Genomic DNA, 15,924 nt, shown 5'->3' on the forward strand with positions numbered 1-15,924 from the left:
CATGCATCTGATGAAGTGGGTATTCACCCACGAAAGCTCATGCTCCAAAACGTCTGTTAGTCTATAAGGTGCCACAGGATTCTCTGTTCCTTAGGTGTTTCCAGAAGTCTTCTGGTGTGGGGAGTGAAGAACCACCGATAATGTCACTCCCTGGCTTACACAGCTTTAGCATATGATGGGAACTCTTTGTTTCCAAACTTGGTTCCTAGACCAGTTTGTGGGAAAATACTGACATCCCAAAATGGAGTCTAGAATCATGTGGCCTGGTCATGTCCTTGTATAGTCATAGCAGCCATTATTTACAGGCTACCTGAAGTGTTCTCAGGAAGGTTCACCAGGTGGGAGATAAGCTTCTCCTAAGGCCTATTGTTTTTCTAATGGTGCTTTTCCCTGAAAAGGCCCTTCCCCATCCAGTATTTAGACTGAAAGCATCTTGCCTAGTGGGTGTCACCCAGACGTAACAACATTTGAAATACAGACATATAGTCAATATTCATAACTTCAGATACAAAAACAATAAGTGCACACAAATAGGATAATCAGCAAATCATAACTTTTCCAATGACATCCTACATGACCCCTCTTGCATAATATGCATCATAATTATGCCGTAATCATATCATAATAATATCAGTGTTTGGTTACTTAAGAGTCAACTATCATCTATTGTTATTCTTTTACCATGAGCCTTTGGAATTCCAACCCCAAACAGAGGCAAACAGACCATGGAGATGGCAAAAGGCTGCAAGTTTAAAACAGAGTTTGCAGCCTGACACAGACGCATAGGGTTCATCATTTCACACAGAATTCATGAAGTGTACAGACATATTTCCAATTTGTCACAAAATCAAATCATCATTTATGGATATATGTGTAGAAAAGACAGCTGATCTGAGCACATCACAATTCCTGAAAATCTATATAATTATCATTATGAGGAACTAGCTACACTATCATGAAGGTAGCCTTTTATATGACATTTCCATGCACCTTCATGCACTACTGCTCTCACACAATGACCCTATATCATGCTTGTTGATACTGTGAGTCACAGATGGCTTTAATACAAAAAAGCCTTGTGTTGAACTGTTTTCTTCACATACAGACTGAAGGGCAAAATATTCATGAGTAACTGAACTTTTGTTAGATAAATTGTGCTACTCAAACTCCAAATTCACAAGGTTATTTATGCATGGCCAGAAAAGAAAGAAACTCTAGCATCTGGTATCATATCCTGACCAGCCCATATAATACCCTTTGTTTTTTAATTTGTTGTCTAGAAAAGTTTATTAAGCAATAGGGAGAAGTATGTCTGATGTACATGAATGCAGTCATCTCTCTGATTTGAGCTTTTTCCAGTGCTTTAGGCACTAGTGTTGTTACCAACGGATGGTAATCCAAGATCATCTTTGAGAGGCAAAAGCCTTGTAGATGATCCAAATGGCCTTTGTTTACCCATCTTGAAATCCATGATGAAGACAATTTACATTTCAAATGTGCTTAGAAAACTACATGTAATAAATTTTGGAGTGTCTAAGGAAGAATGCTAAAGGTTAGTCTTAATTTGTACAAAATGTCCCACCCCTCAATATATGTAGCGTACGATTATTTTCAGTTTAGTACCCTTTCACCTTCACCAGGATCATTTGCTAAGATAATTGCTGCTTCAAAGTGTTTTCATGTTATCTAGCTGTGATTGATGTCCTATGCCAAACGCTATTCAGTGCCAACAATAATTATGAGATTACATGATAAAGAGTTTCTATCTATCTATCTATCTATCTATCTATCTATCTTACTAGCTAGGTTATGTGCATCACTTATTAACTGTTCATGACAAAATCTTTTCATTGACTTTTGCTTGAAGGGGTAAAATAACATAATCAATGAAGGGAATATTCATTTTGTGTTTAAACTTCAACTTTAACTAGTGATGTGTGTCTGAGATTTTTTGGAACAAATGTGTGTGTGGAGAGTTTGCAGTGACTGTAATTTTTGAGCTAGAGGACTCTGAAAAAAATTGATGGGTGGGATTTTCAAAAATACTCAGTGCTGGCTGAATTCTGCTCTCATTGAAGTCAATGGCAGTTTTACGTCAGTGGCAGCAGAGTTAGGCCAATATTAAGCATTTTTGAAAATCCCACTCTATAGTCTCACAGGAAATTTCAAAAGGGAGTATTTTAAAATGTGTTTGACAAAGTTTCTAGTATCTGCCAAAAAAAAAAAAAAAAGAATTGTAATTCAGTTGGCCCATGCACAGTAAGTGTGTTAAACATGGAGACTAAATTTGGTTATTAAAGTGTGACAAATAGAGAGATTTTAGTCTTGCTTTAGGTGCAAACTTCATCAGAATCTTCACTGTGTAGTCACATGGATGCCAACACAATATAACAAAAAGTCAGGGCCTTATGTCATTTACTAGAGCAATCTAAGTAGATTTTTCTTCAATACACAAGAATTCATTGAAACAGGAGAGATGCTTGAAACCTGCACAAAGGAGCCAATAATGAGTGTACTTGATCTGTCCTAAACCTCAATTGTTGTTAGTGGTAAATGCAAGTCCTTTGAGTTGTGTAATGTCAGGTCCAATGCCCAGTAGATATTATACCACATAATGTGATGTGTTATACAAAGTCAGCACTAAATAAAAGTCCACTACTGCTCCTCATCCTCGCAGTTATGGTGGATTAAATCAGTATACTGGTTTCCCTTGTCTTCACTCTGGACATAGAAATAATATTTTTAACTTTTCTGTTAAAATAATGTTTATTCTTCCTTCACATAGGATAAGATGGAGTTAATGAAATCAAGAATCTATTTCCTGTATTTTCTATCATGAAGGAAGTTTGGAATGCTTTCCCTAAGTATTAATTTATTCAATTTCATAGTCTCAATTCATTTCACATACTATATTATGAAATCAATATTTTGTAAAGATATAATAGGAATCTACCCTATTATACATCAGGCAGCACTAGAAAACACACAGAGAGAGATTTTAAAAGGTATTCGGCACCTAAATATCTTTACAAATCTAGCCCAGGATCCTTAAAAAAAGCCAGAAAGCAGTGGAACAAGGAGTATGTTTTATTTGGGTCTGATCCAAGTTTACCAAAGTGAACAAGAGTCTTTCCATTGAGTTTGATGGGCTTTGGATCAGACTTTTATGTCCCAAAATGTAAACTTTGGTGACTGTATGGCATATATCTTATGTGGGGTGACCAGATATCTTGATTTTATAGGGACAGTCCCGATTTTTGGTTCTTTTTCTTATATAGGCTTCTATTTCCCCCTACCCCCGTCCCAATTTTTCACACTTGCTGTCTGATCACCCTAATCCTATGACATATCCAAGAGCTCCTGTACATCATGTAAAGGAAATAGGATTGCAGTTAATGAGACTAAGGAGTGAAGAATGCAAATAATTAAATTGATGGAACCTGTTTTACTGTTTCTTTAAAATGGAACATTTACACATGGAATCATTAAGAAAGGGATAGATAATAAGGCAGAAAATATCATGTTGCTTCTATATAAATCCATGATATGCCCACATCTTGAATACTGTGTGCAGATATATTGGGAAAAAAAGATATATTGGAATTGGAAAAGGTTCAGAAAAGGGCAACAGCAATGATTGGGGTATGGAACAGCTTCTGTATGAGGAGAGATTAATAAGCTTGAGACTTTTCAGCTTCTAAAAGAGATGACTAAGGGGGGATATGATAGAGGTCTATAAAATCATGAATGATGAGACGAAAGTACATAAGGAAGTGTTATTTACTCCTTCTCATAACACAAGACCTAGGGGTCACCAAATGAAATGAATAGGCAGCAGGTTTAAAACAAACAAAAGGAAGTATTTCTTCAAACAATGCATAGTCAACCTGCAGAACTCTCTGCCAGAGGATGTTGTGAAGGCCAAGACTATATCAGGGTTATAAAAAGAACTAAATAAATTCATGGAGGATAGGTCCATCAATGGTTATTAGCCAGGATGGGTTGAGATGGTGTTCGTAGCCTCTGTTTGCTAGAAGCTGGGAATGGGTGACAGGATGGATTACTTGATGATTACCTGTTTTGTTCATTCCCTTTGGAGGACCAGGCATTGGCCACTGTTGGAAGACAGGATACTGGGCTAGATGAAACAAGGGCAAGTCATGCCTGATCAGCCTGATTGCCTTCTATGATGAGATAACTGGCTCTGTGGATATGGGGAAAGTGGTGGATGTGATATATCTTGACTTTAGCAAAGCTTTTGATACGGTCTCCCACAGTATTCTTGCCAGCAAGTTAAAAAAGTGTGGATTGGATGAATGGACTATAAGGAGAATAGAAAGCTGGCTAGATTGTCGGGCTCAATGGGCAGTGATCAATGGCTTCATGTCTACTTGGCAGCCGGTATCAAGTGGAGCTCCCCAGGGGTCAGTCCTGAAGCCGGTTTTGTTCAACACCTTTATTAATGATCTGGATGATGGGATTAATTGCACCCTCAGCAAATTCATGGATAACACTAAGCTAGGGGGAGAGTAGATATGCTAGAAGGTAGGGATAGGGTCCAGAGTGACCTAGACAAATTGGAGAATTTGGCCAAAAGAAATCTGATGAGATTCAACACGGACAAGTGCAGAGTCCTGCCCTTAGGAAGGAAGAATGCCATGTACTGCCACAGGCTGGGGACCGACTGGCTAAGCAGCAGTTCTGCAGAAAAGGACCTGGGGATTATAGTGGATGAGAAGCTGGATATCAGTCAGCAGTGTGTCCTTGTTGCCAAGAAGGCAAATGACATATTGGGCTGTATTAGTAGAAGATCGAGGGGAATGATTATTCTCTTCTATTTGGCACTGGTGAGGTGACACCTGGAGTATTGCATCCAGTTTAGGTCCCCCCAGTACAGAAGGGATGTGGACAAATCGGAGAGAGTCCAATGGAGAGCAACAAAAATGATGAGGGGGCTGAGGTACATTGACTTACAAGGAGAGGTTGAGGGAACTGCAGTTATTTAGTCTGAAGAAGAGAACAGTGAGCGGCGATTTGATAGTGGCCTTCAATTACCTGAAGGGGGGGTTCCAAAGAGGGTGGAGCTAAGTTGTTTTCAGTGGTGGTAGATGACAGAACAAGAAGGAATGGTCTCACATTGCGGTGGGGAAGGTCTAGGTTGGATATTAGGAAACACCACTTCACTAGGAGGGTGGTGAAGTACTGAAATTGGTTACCTAGGGAGGCGGCGGAATCTCCATCCTTAGAGGTTTTTAAGTCCTGGCTTGACAAAGCACTGACTGGGATGATTTAGTTGGGGATTGTTCCTGCTTTGAGCAAGAGATTGGACTAGATGACCTTCTGAGGTCTCTTCCAGCCCTAATATTCTATGATTCTATGATTTCGTCTGACCCAGTATGACCGTTCTTAAGTTCTTATGTAATATGGCATTAGCAGAACTCAGATGGTACTATAAACATTTAACAATAGGAATTACCCTTTCTTTACTTTAATTTGAGATGAGAAATGAAAAGTTCACTTCACCTGCACTTTTATGTCCTCAAATTTGAGACTCAGATATTATGAGTCAAAAACTAGGTGTTACTCTAGATTACCTAAAGAATGTTCTTTATTTTAGAAATGAACAGAATAATCTTGGTAGCAAGCAACAACTCTTCCCAAGTGTATTTAATTAGATTGTCTTTTTTGGAATGAGGGGAGGGAAGAATGCAGAAGCAAAAACAAAATCCTGCATTGGAGACATTTTTAATATGCTTGGAGGACTGATCTGTACAGAAATTCAGCTTCCCAAATGGCAGAAGCAAAATGTTTCTCCAGCCCTTTTTGAGAACACATGACATGAGAAATAAACCATCTTTGCATCATGATCAGTGGAACTGGAGTTGGATGACCCATGTTCCCTGGAGGGTTATTAGTGACACAACTCTCAGGGAACAGTAAATGAGTGGAGTTAGATTGGAAGCAGCTTAGCCACATTGACAGTGAATGTGCAGGGCTTAATAAAATTCCACTTGTTCAACCTGCATTCAGTTTTACTCATTGCCAATGAAACATGGTGGCAGTGTTGCAGTTGTGAATCCTCAGAAGTGCGGTAGCCAGCTGTGTGAGCCACGGAACTCAGTCTGAAACCCCTCAGAGACCTGGATTTTGCAGGCACAAACCTGGTCCATTAGAACCCTGTGGAAGGAGGTGTTTGAGCTGAACACAGACTTGGCCATTCAGGAGGACAACAGCAGGAAAGTAAAACTATTATTTTAACTTATAGGGAGACAAGGCAGAGAGATCTGCACCACTGAAGCTCACAACAGCCTTGGGCCTCATAGCAGTCCTAGGAATCCGGGGTAAGATTGCTGTCCAAAACAGAATGAAATTGTGCAACAATAGAGACTAGAGATGAATTCAAAGGGGAGGGGACAGAGCTCTATGTTACTGCCTTATGCTCACTGGCTGCTACATGCAATTTCAGGGATTTGACAGGTTCCCTCATTCAGGACTCCATAGCCTCAGGCACTTGAAATGGAATGGCTGCTCTGGGAAGGCGATCTCACATTAGATAGATACTTAGACATGAGGTACACAATAGAAGCTTCATGAGAAAGCATGAAAGCCCTAGGAGGTGCAGTACCTCCAGAAATACATGCAGTGAAACAATAGTAAAGGAAATCAGATGGTCAGGGTTCCATAGCTTCAGTGAGATGCACTTACTGTGGGAGACATCATGAGCAGGTAAAGGAGAAGTGCCCCACACTAGGACAACACTGCAAGGAATGTGACAAGTTGAACTATTTTAGCAGTGTATGCAAGGGCAGAGGAAGGTCCCAGAAAGATTCCCTCAGACTTGTATAAGTGGGGGATGACATATCAGACTGTGATGGTGACATCATGATTCTCTCCTTGAGTCCAGAGCATATCAAATTCAGGCTGTCAGACAACAAAGCAACAATGGACAGTACCAACCTCCAGGCATCAACGACGTTAACAGGGAAATACATTGTGTGATTTCAGCTGGATAGCAAGGCCTCCTGCAATGTGATTCCATAGGTAGGTGAATTGGATTAGAACACACTCCCATTACAAACAGCAGCCATACTCTAATAATGCATAATGAGACCATAAAACAGCCAGTAGGAAAATGTGACCTCATTGCAACTAACTTGAAAAATAGCAAAAAGTAACTGAAGTTTGTGGTGGTGGATGTTAAGCACCACAGACCCCTTTTGAGGAATACAGCCACCAAAGCCATGGATCTGATCAGGGTGCAGCGTTAAAATTTTATAGCTGCAGTGCAAGAAGCAAAAGGGAGAGTCTCATGAACAATGAAGACAATTTTGGAAGCATATGGGAATTTTTTTAAAGGTGACAAGTGCCTCAAAGGAAAGCTGTGACTGGAAGTAGACCCCATAGTGGACCTTATGTGCTTACCATGAAGGAAAATTCCAGTAGGATTATGTAATCCAATACACAAGGACTGCAAAAGTCTGCAAAACAGGGATATTGTAGCACCTGGAGAGGCCAGTACAGCCAGCGAAGTAGCACAGTGATGGTTGTAAAGAAACCATCAAGCAAATTATGCATCTGCACAGACCCAAAGCAATTAAATAGGCATTGAAAAGGTGCCACTATCCACTGTCCACAACTGACGACATCTTGCAAGAACTTTCCAAAATCAGATTTTTATAGTCTCTGATGTGAGGAACAGGTTTTGACTCATAATCCTGGAGAAATGCTGACAACCTTTCTAACATAGACTCATAGACTCATAGACTTATAGGTCAGAAGGGACCAATATGATCATCTAGTCTGACCTCCTGCACAAGGCAGGCCACAAAACCCTACCCATACACATTTATAACAACCCCTAACCCATGACTGAGTTATTGAAATCCTCAAAATTGTGATTTGAAGACCTCAAGCTGCAGAGAATCCACCAGCAAGCGACCCATGCCCCACGCTGCAGAGGAAGGCGAAAAACCTCCAGGGCCTCTGCCAATCCGCCCTGGAGGAAAATTCCTTCCCGACCCCAAATATGGCGATCAGCTAAACCCTGAGCATGTGGGCAAGACTCACCAGCCAGCACCCAAGAAAGAATTCTCTGCAGTAACTCAGTTCCCATCCCATCCAACATCCCCTCACAGACCATTGAGCAGACTTATCTGCCGATAATCCAAGATCAATTGCCCAAATTAAACTATCCCATCATAACATCCCCTCCATATACTTATCAAGCTTAGTCTTAAAGCCAGATAAGTCTTTTGCCCCCACTACTTCCCTCGGAAGGCTGTTCCAGAACTTCACTCCCCTAATGGTTAGAAACCTTCGTCTAATTTCAAGTCTAAACTTCTTAATATCCAGTTTGTACCCATTAGTCCTCGTGCCTACATTAGGTCTCTATGGATGTTGCTAAGCATAAGCCCAGTAGCAGAGGTATTCCAGGAAAGATTCACTCAAGCTCTGGAAGGGCTGCCTGGGGTGAAAATAATTACTGATTATATTCTCATTGTAGAGATGAGAGCTATGACACAGAAACTGAACAAAACCATGATAGAAAACTACAATTTTTTCTACTACGTGTAAGGACAAGAACATAAAACGGAATCCAGAAAATATTTGACAGAAACAAAAGAAGGTGACATACACTGGACATCTACTCACAGAAGAGGGACTGAAAGCAGACCTCCACATGACCGAGACAGTCAGACATGCTAGTGGATGAGAAAGGAGCACTTCATAGGAATGATATTTTTTTTCTCCAAGTTCTGTCCACACCTGGCTATTGTAGCAGAGCCCATAAGTCTGCTCACAATGCAGAATGTTGAGTGGGACTGCACAGGATCCCAACAGCAAGCATTTGACATGCTGAAACAAATGATCACAGATGCCCCTGTCCTGAAGTACTACCAGCCAGGAAAGCCATAGACACTCCTGTGTGATGCCTCGGAGAAAGGATTGGGTGTAACTCTTTTGCAGAAGCAGACAAATGCTAATGCCAAAAGACGCCTCTCAGAGACTGAACACAGGTATGTCCAAATATAAAAAGAGCTTCTGGCTGTGGTATTTGGAGTAGAGCAATTCCATCAATACACCTATGACCACCCAGCATAGTGCAATGAGACTACAAACTCCTAGAGACAATCATGGCAAAGTCCTCTCTTAGTGCTCCAAAGAGCTTGCTGTGCAAATTGATGAGCCTCCAGCGCTACCAGGTAGAGGTCAGATATTGTCCAGCACAATTATCGGTATTAGCTGACACCCTCTATATACCCAGCATCAGTGAGTTGGAAGAAGGGGATCAGGACATAGTACAGCATGTTAATGAATTCAATCTCCCAGTGTAAAGAGTGAAGCTGATGGAAATCAAAGAGACTTTAGAAAAGAACATCCAACCACAGGCAGTCAAGAGAGTGATACTAACAGAGTGGCCAGAAGTCAAAAAACAAGACCAGTAGGAGAAAAAAACATATTTTCAAACTAAAAATGAGCTGAGTGTGCAGGATGGAATCATATTTCGAGGACAGAGAGGTGTTGTCCCCACCAATTTATGTAAAGATGTCATGCAAAAAATATATGCCTCACAGCTGGCCATCGACAGCTGTCTTTGATGGGCTTGAGAGTGTGTTTACTGTTCAGGAATGAATACGCAACCTTATTCCTTGATAGAAGGGTGTGACATCTGCGAGTCATATAACTGCCAGCAGAAAGAAACTCTGTTACCACATGAGCTGGCCACCCAACCATGGGAGAAGGTGAGATGGATTTATTGACCTTAAAAGAAAAGCAGTACTTGATTACACTGGACTACTTTTCAAAATTCTGGAAGGTTGATGCCCTGCATGTTACAAGGCCCACGTCAGTGGCTGGTAAATGAAGGCCCACTTTGTGAGATATGGCATTCCGACACACTGCATTTTCACTGACAATGGAGACTTATTTGCCTTGGAAGAATTCAAGGAATTTTCCCATAAATGGGAGTTTGATCACCACTCCTCCTCCCTAGCATACCCACAGAGTAATGGTAAAGTGGAATTATCTGTGAAATCATCTAAGAGACTGTTACACGAGGCTGTTTCTTTTGGATCAGACCCCTTTTTAGGATTTCTGGTGTACAGGATTAATATCCCAGCATTGGAGTGCCAAAATAGTCCAGTGCAGGCACTAAAGCAGTGAAGGATCAAATCCAATGAGGGAAGACTTGTTACAGCCAGATAACTAAGAACATTGCCAGACATGCCAACACTCTCAAATTTATTGAGAGAGACATGATTTCTAAGTAAAATTAAGCCTCGCTCAAGATCTCGTGAAAGAACTCTCAAATATCAGGGTTTTTCCCCAGACATTTGAGAGTTCTATTCCGAGATCATGACTGGCTTAATTTTTCTTAAAAATCACTATTAAACAGCTCAGGGCAGCTGAGGCTCCAGCTGTACTAGAAAGTTAAGTTTCTTGCCTGCATGGTTGCAGAGAAAAGGTTGAAAATGTGAAAGGCTCAGAAACTGGAAGGAAAAGACAGTGAACCGACATTTAATTTTAAAATATCCTCATTATTTTTAAGTCAATCTCATGATTTTTGGGGGTCTGACTCATGATTTTCAAGAGGAGATGGTCAACAATCAGAGAAAGCAGACACTAAAGCATGATAGGTCAGCCAAGGACCTACCAGCCCTGGAGATAGGCTCTCCTGTGATGATCCAACCATTAGAGAGACACCAGAAGAAGTGAGCTAAAGAAGTCATGAGGGGTGCAGTGGCACCCAGCTAATACAGGGTGACTAAACAAGAAGAACAAGTGATCTGAAGAAAAAGAGGTACTTGGGAGGCAACAGACACTACACCCAGAGGAGCCTAGAGTGATCATCACAGTACACAGAAAGAGGACCACCCTACAGTGGGGACGATACTCCACAAAGAGGATTTGCTAGACTTGGAGACAGAAATAGATCACTCCTGGTGTGGTCACCTGTTGAGGAGACCAAACATTTTTGTAACCAACTGAGTCTTTGGCAAATATGAGACTCTGACTCAGCTTATATGCTAGTAACCTCTGGCCAAAGGGAAAAAGGGTAGAGAGTCTGGGTGTCATTTATTTGTTTTTAAAGTTTCTGTTAAAATGTTTGAAAAATAGAGAAGATGTATCATGATCAGTGGAACTGGAGTCAGAGGGTCCATGTTCTCTGGAGAGATAGTTATTGATGGGACACCAGGGGAACAATGAACCTGTGGAATTTGGAAGAAACTCAGCCACCTGTGAACAGGGTTAAATAAAGTTCCACTTGTTCAACTTAACCTGCATGCAGCTTCACTCATTGCTAATGAAACAATCACATTGAAAGCAGCTTTCTTAAATCAACTATGAGCAGTTGCTTTTTCAGATGACAATGCAAAAATGGAACTATGAATATTGTGTAACCCCCTTAGGGTTTAGAGAGTATGGCCCCTTTAAAACCTTGTCCTGAGGCAGAGGAAGTGCTGATTGTTCCAGAAAGAAGTAGTTCTGGTTGTTCCAGGGGCGTGGAGAGAGGGAGAGCAATAGGATGTCTGTCACTTGAGACAAGAGAGTTACAGTGAGCAGGCCCTCACATTGTGCCTAAAGCCTGAGAGAGACAGGAGCCAATAGAAGCACTGTGCCAGGGACGCATCACCCGAGAAGGACAAGCTGGACCCAGTATCACTGCTGCCCAGAGCTGTAAGGGGCCATGAGAACCGGAACTTGTGACTTTGCATTGGGAATAAGCAGGGAGTCTGTAGCTAGCTAAGTGGGGAGGTAGTTGCTCTGCGTGGATTTGCAGAGAATGGCTTAAGAGGGCACTGGAGGGGTTTATTGGGGAAAGTTTAGTGGCACCAAAGAGGCACCCACAACTCACTGCCAGATTGGAACTCTGCCCAGGACTCCTGAACTCTAATCTAGATGCATTGCTTGGTGTTCATTCTTTCATATTGTGGTACCACTGGACTTGTGGGGCCTCGTGGTGGGTCTGACCATGTTTTTACCCCTCCCCCATTGTTTTTCTCCATTTATCCCTTTGTAAATAAATATTTCCCTTTCCTATATTCATTGTACTGTTCCAGTGTGTGTTTGCTCTGGGGGTTTGGAACTGGTGCCCCTTGATGTGGAAGGGAGTTTTCCGTCTACATTCCTGCATGTGCCTTTTCTTGGCTGGAGCTGCTGGCAGAGCAGACTCCATCTTGGCTACGAGGTGCTAATTGTTTCCATGACATGTACAATGAATGGCAAATATATTGTCCTTACATCAGCTTTATTGTATCTATGCAATGTATTCAGCTTTATAAAATATTTAATATCAATCTAAGCATCATAACTGAAGCCAGCAAAGAACCAAATATTAATATTTGAGGTAACAATTCTCCTTTTATCCCTTGAACTTCCCTTTTGGATTAACTTTGATGGTATCAGAGGTCTAATATATTAAATTTACATTCTGTTCTCACTCTAGAAACCAAAATGAAACAAGAACAGCATTTTGGAAGTGGGGATTTCCCAAACAAATTGTATCTAAGGCTCCCCACATGAGATTTCTTTGGCTTTAAGAATGTGACTTCAGTTTTTAATGTATATGTTGTACACAGGAATACTTACCTCCTAATTCTTGGCAACGGAATGTAATTACTGTACATGTAAGATTGGAAAGTGACTACATCTTTTCTTTACCACATTTCTGTACCCTAAACTAACACAAAGGGGTAGATTCACTCCTGCACGGATGCTACAGCCAGCACAGGTACTGAGAGTAAGTGGCTTGTTCCTCCCCAATTCTGGAGCTGCAAAGGCTGGTTCAACCTCTGTTGAAGGCTAGGGAGTTTCAAGGCTGCTTTAACACTGCCAGAGTCTATATTGGGCTTGTGATAAAGCCTCTGTCCCAAATCTGGACCTTAGCATCCAAAATTTGGGGGCTTAACATGAAACTCTCCCCAAGCTTATACCCAGCTTGGCTCTGATCTCGCTGCCACCAACCAGGATTTTAGGGCTCCTGGTCACCCCGAGTCACCCCAACCTTTCCCTGGGGGACCCCCAAGACCCAGAACCCCTGGGTCTCCCTATCTCAAATGGGAAAACAAGCTCCTCCCCCTTGTCTCCTCGTTATCTGCTCCCCAGCTTCCCTCCCTGGGTGAGCCTGGGCGATGCAGTACTTAACTCCTTGAAGGCAAAACAAAGAGGGAAATCACCCTCCCCCTGAGGCGATGCATTCAAACCTAGTAAAGCTAACATAAAGAGATTTTCCACCCCCCTTTCCTGTAGCCTCACCAGAGAAAAACCAAAAACCTCAACCAGGTTTTAAAAAGAAACTTTATATAAAAAGAAAGAAAATACAGAAAAATATAACCCACTGCATTAAGATGTCAATTACAGGCTCTTGCTTATAAGAATTAGGAATACACAGTCTGATTCAAAAAATAGCCAATTTAAACCAGTCCAGCAATTACACCCATGTAAATACAAACCAAAGCACATAACAGCCTATTGCTTGGTTTCCTTTGTACTCACACTTGATAGTAGAATATTAGAAAGAAGATTGGAGTTAGCAGAAAAGCTGTTTCAATCCATAGCCGGGAGAAACAAAAGACCCCGAGTTCCTTTCCCTCCCAGACTTTAAAAAAAATCCAGTTCTCTGATTGGTCCTCTGGTCAGGTGCTTGATTCCCCCCTGTCCACCCCTTACAGGTAAAAGAAAATTAACCCTTACCTATCTACTTATGACAGGGCTTGCTTCCATGGGGTATTGATAAGGCACAGGACTGCTCCGGCCCCATGTCTTCCTGTCCCCACCCCTCACGTGTCCTTGAAGGCCACATCTGCGAGGGGCTTCTCTGGGGAGATTGTGGAGCTGTAACTTTTAGATAAGCCTTTCTTGGGGTTAGAGAATGGACAATGTATTTGGAGATTTCCTCTCTCCCAGAGAAGCACGGCATATGAGATGTAAACAGAGCAATAAGCAATAACCCTGAATAATAATATAAATTTTACCCTATCTTTTCTTTCATTTTCTTTTGCTGCCAAAGTTACTGGAGACAATGAAGATATATGAAGAAGGCTCTGTCTCCTCCAAGATCCCCAATCAGCCCAAGATGGAAGCTTTGATGGCCTTGGAATCAGAGGCAGTATCCACACCCATGGCCCAATATACAGTTTGAAGCTCTCATGTTAGTAAAAGCACTAAACAGACAGCTCAGGATTCCTCCCAGTGAATGGCAATACCTGCCTGCTGAATAGATACTAGGAAGATTTATAGGTAGCATCTGGTCCTCTCTCAGAAAGACAAGGGCCGTTCTGACTGGTAGATGGATGCTGTGTCCAGGTTAATGGACCTCAAGAGTGTTTACTCCTGGTACTGTCTCTATTGCACCTGTTAGGTAGAGATGGTCAACATCTTCTGTATTTTGAAAATGTTGATCAAAAATCATTAAAATTTTTACAAAAACAGATTTTTGTTCATGAAAATGTTCACAAAAAATATTTCAATTTTTTGACTATTGCTGGTCCGCAGCCATGGTCTTGCTTAATCCATGTTGTTCTGCTGCCTGGTCCTATTGGTCCTTCCTGAATTGCATGAAGACCTGCTGCTTCTGCTGGACCTGTTGTTGATGTTTCTGCTGCTCCATTAGCCACTTAAAGATTGTTTCCATTTTCCTCTTTTATATCTGATTTGCAAAGGGTTCTTTAAAAAAAACAACAACCAAAAAGCCAACAACTAACCAACCAAACAAAAAAAATCTCATGACTCCTGCCACCACATGTGAGCACATGAAATTCCCAGCCTGCTCTTGAACACAGTCCACCCACTGTACAGAATCCCAGTTTTCTCTCTTCCTAGGCTTTAGTTTTATTAACATAAACGTAAAATTAAACTCAGATCTTCTTCCCACACCTGGCTTCTCATGGGTTTCCAACTTCAGGACTGCTCAGTCCACACTCTAGAACCTCTCTCACAAAGAAGCCACATCACCTGCCATATATGGGTGTGGTGACAAGCCATTTGCCTCAATAGGAAATTTCCTACTGTTTAATTCCACTAGTGTTAATATTAGGAGCCCTATGTAGAAAAGTTGCTGATCATGCTATTGTTTAAACTTGGACTGTGATGTTTAGATCTGCTCTGAGCCAGATCTGTCTTTCATTCTTAACCATAAACATCTATTTCAGACAGAGATTTGTATTTGAAACTTCCTAGAATGAACCTTCAGTTTCCTTTAGGTCAGATCAGCTGTAGTTCTTATCTACTTGTTCATAAGCACTTTTATTGTTTAGACACTCACCTTTGTTGAGTTCATCCCTTTTTATCACATCCTGTATTTAAATACCAAATTTCTTACAGTAGTGTTTCCGTTATCCGTTTATTTTAAATATAAATTGTGTTATTTACAGCTGGATCATTGTAGCTGTTAATTTCAAATTATCTAATGAATCCAGCCCCCCTTTCTTGTTTATGAGCAGCCTTTGATTTTTATGACTTTCTTCATTGCTCAGTAAACATTTCATGCTAATAAATTTCAGCCTCTGGGTTGTTTGCAAACTGTTCATTTTGACTGTTTCCTATTTATGGTGTCTGTTCTTCTAAGTCATAAGCTATTGTCTTGGATTTGTGTTTAGGGTCTGAGATCAGGAAGCTACTTAAGCATGTGCTGAACTTCAGGCATGAGTAGCATTAAGAGCTGGGTGCAACCTTGTTACAGGTTGAGGTAAAATTACATGTTATTCAAACTTATTTGTCAACACAATTTTCCCTTAGGATAGCTGTAAAAAAGCACGTAATGAGCCACACATAACAAGGCCTAATATAATCTACCAGAATCTAGCATGTAGGCAGAGAGTTCAACTGGATATTGTAACCATGTGTGTGTGGAGTGGGGGAAGGCAGAATAAACAAAAACTGAGAACAGGCAGAACAGAGAGATTTGCGGCTGTAAGGTAAAAA

General features: G+C 41.2%; 1 long non-coding RNA gene across 1 annotated transcript in view; it reads left to right on the top strand.

The window, feature by feature from the left end:
- The window catches only part of LOC116824898 (uncharacterized), a 147,389-nt gene extending 131,886 nt beyond the window's left edge, over positions 1–15,503 (top strand). The window contains exon 3 of the long non-coding RNA XR_012654793.1: positions 14,012–15,503. This is a non-coding gene — a long non-coding RNA (uncharacterized LOC116824898). The remainder of the gene's footprint in view (positions 1–14,011) is intronic.
- Positions 15,504–15,924: the final 421 nt, after the last annotated feature.

The sequence above is a fragment of the Chelonoidis abingdonii genome, chromosome 1, assembly GCF_003597395.2.
Source record: "Chelonoidis abingdonii isolate Lonesome George chromosome 1, CheloAbing_2.0, whole genome shotgun sequence".
NCBI classification, from domain to species: Eukaryota; Metazoa; Chordata; order Testudines; family Testudinidae; genus Chelonoidis; species Chelonoidis abingdonii.